Source organism: Beta vulgaris, chromosome 3 (assembly GCF_026745355.1).
Source record: "Beta vulgaris subsp. vulgaris cultivar EL10 chromosome 3, EL10.2, whole genome shotgun sequence".
In the NCBI taxonomy this organism is placed as follows: Eukaryota; Viridiplantae; Streptophyta; class Magnoliopsida; order Caryophyllales; family Amaranthaceae; genus Beta; species Beta vulgaris.
The window spans coordinates 24,808,349-24,810,823 of NC_079204.1; positions in this window are offsets into that span (position 1 = coordinate 24,808,349).

The window sequence follows — 2,475 nt, forward strand, 5'->3', positions numbered from 1 at the left end:
TACGTAATAGCCACTATTCTGCAAAGATCTCGATTTTTGATCTTGACGATCTGTCCAAAACATATATCCATTAACATCATAACCCTCATAGGAGTGAAGAGCTTCTCGAGGACCAAATGCTAGCCACTTAAGAGTTTCTGAAACAGTGGAATCTACTTTACGCATTAATCGGTTATGAAACCAATCAATAAACGTCTTATTATGCATTGCATCAATGCTCTAATCCCTTTACCTGGATTCTGGTCACGCAACTCCTCCATATGCTCATCCAAGTAGGGATGGACTTGTATCATATGTTGCAAACAGATAAGTGTGCTTGTATGCGCATTACAACAGGAGGTACAATCATTTTGGAGTCAAGTGTACCTTTACCTCAAGTTTGCCCTCGTGTCGAGATGTAGGAAGTCCAATAGGATCAACATTAGTTAAGAACTCGGTCACATAATTACCGACCTCTTCACTCACAATCCCCTGAATAATACTTCCTTCTGGTTGCGCTGGATTCGTTACTTTATTTTTTCAAAGAGCTCATATCTCTCTCTCCAAGGGGTAGCACCACTTGAAAAACGTCGGACCACATAGCTTAATCTCTCGAACTAGATGTACAACCAAATGGACCATAATGTCGAAGAAAGCAGGTGGGAAATACATCTCAAACTTACACAAAGTCTCTATCCTGCCAGCCTGGAGAGCATCAAGCTTCGACGGTTGTAACGTTTTGCTACATATAGTATTGAAAAAAGAACACAACATTGTCATGGTATGTCTCACGTGTTTCCGCAATATCCCTCGAATTGCAATCGGTAAGAAGACTTGCATCATTACATGACAATTGTGAGGCTTCATACTCGATATCTTCAACTCATCGTCTAAGGTAACAAATCTTTTCATGTTCGATGAGTACCCTGATGGAGCCTTAATGTTGTACAAAGACTAGCAAAAAAGTCGTTTCTCAGCTCTAGATAGAGTTTAGCAAGCCGGAGGCAAATAGTACCTATCATCATCAATCAGCTTTTTCTTTCCTTTTCCTTCAATTCTTGCAGCCGACCCTTCTTCAATTTCCTCTTTTTTTCCCTTTTCCTTTGCCGGACACTTTCTCTTTTTTCTTTCTTTTCTTAGTGTCCCTCTTTTGAGCCCATAGCTCTGGTCGAATCCCCTCACTTTCCAGGTACAGTCGCACTCCTTTTCTATCCTTTTTCTTATGTGGAATATTCATAAGTGTCCCAAGAATGGTGTCACATACATTTTTCTCTATGTGCATGACATCGAGATAATGTCGAACCTATAGATCCCTCATCCCTCCAATATGGAAGTTTCCACATAATAGACTCCTTTTTCCAAAGTCCCTTACCACCATCACCCGCTCCTTTGTCGAATATCGTTTCAATACCCTTGGCCTGATCAAAAACCTCAATACCAGTCAATGGCCTATGAGCAACCCCTTCCTCAACTACTCCATCGAATCCCTTCTTCTTATTACGATAAAGATGGTCGCATCGAAGGAATACTCGGGTCCGCATATAAACTTCTTTGGGACAAGTAGAAATGTATTTAGATTATGTGTCGCTGATGCAAATCGGGCATGCTTGCTTCCTTTTGCTCTTGTACCGGGATAAATTCCCATAAGCAGGAAAATCATTAAGAGTGTATAAAAGCATGGCACGCAATATGAATACCTCATCAGCATGTGCATCATACACAGGAACTCCTTCATCCCACATTTTTCTCAAATCATCAACAAGTGGTTGGAGGTAGACATCTATGTCGTTTCCAGGTTGTTTCAGCCCTGAAATAAGAATCGAAAACATGATGTACTTGCGTTTTATGCACAACCAAGCAGGCAAGTTGTATATAACTAGAAGAACCGGCCATGTACTATGTTGAGAACTAAGAGTGACAAATGGGTTCATCCCATCCGTACATAGGCCAAGCCTCAAATTTCTATCCTCGGCACCAAAGGTCTTATGCAGACAATTGAAACCTTTCCACTCAAGAGCATCAGTCGGATGTTTGAGAAAACCGTCCTTTTTCCTTCATTCTGCATGCCACCTCAAGTTCTTAGCATCTTTTTTGATTAAAAACATGCACTAGTAGAATAAATGCTTATTGCTGCGGTTTTGGACGCGCAACAATTAAGGGGGCAGCAATAGGTAATAATTATGTTGTTGCGGTTTTAAATCGCAACAATATCTACAAATATTGCTGCGGTTTTTAGGCCAAACAGCAGCAATTTTTTTATGTATTATGTAGCTAACACAGAATATTGCTGCGATTTCTGGCCCAAAACCGCAGCAATATTTCTTATCAAAAAATAATAAAAGGAATATTGCTGTCGTTTCGGCTATAAACCGCAGCAATATATTGACATATTGCTGCGGTTGTTCCCAAAACCACAGCAATAGGTCATAGTACAAATAAAAAAAAATGTCATTTTGCAAATAAATTTGTAAAATTAAAACCATGCAACTAACATAT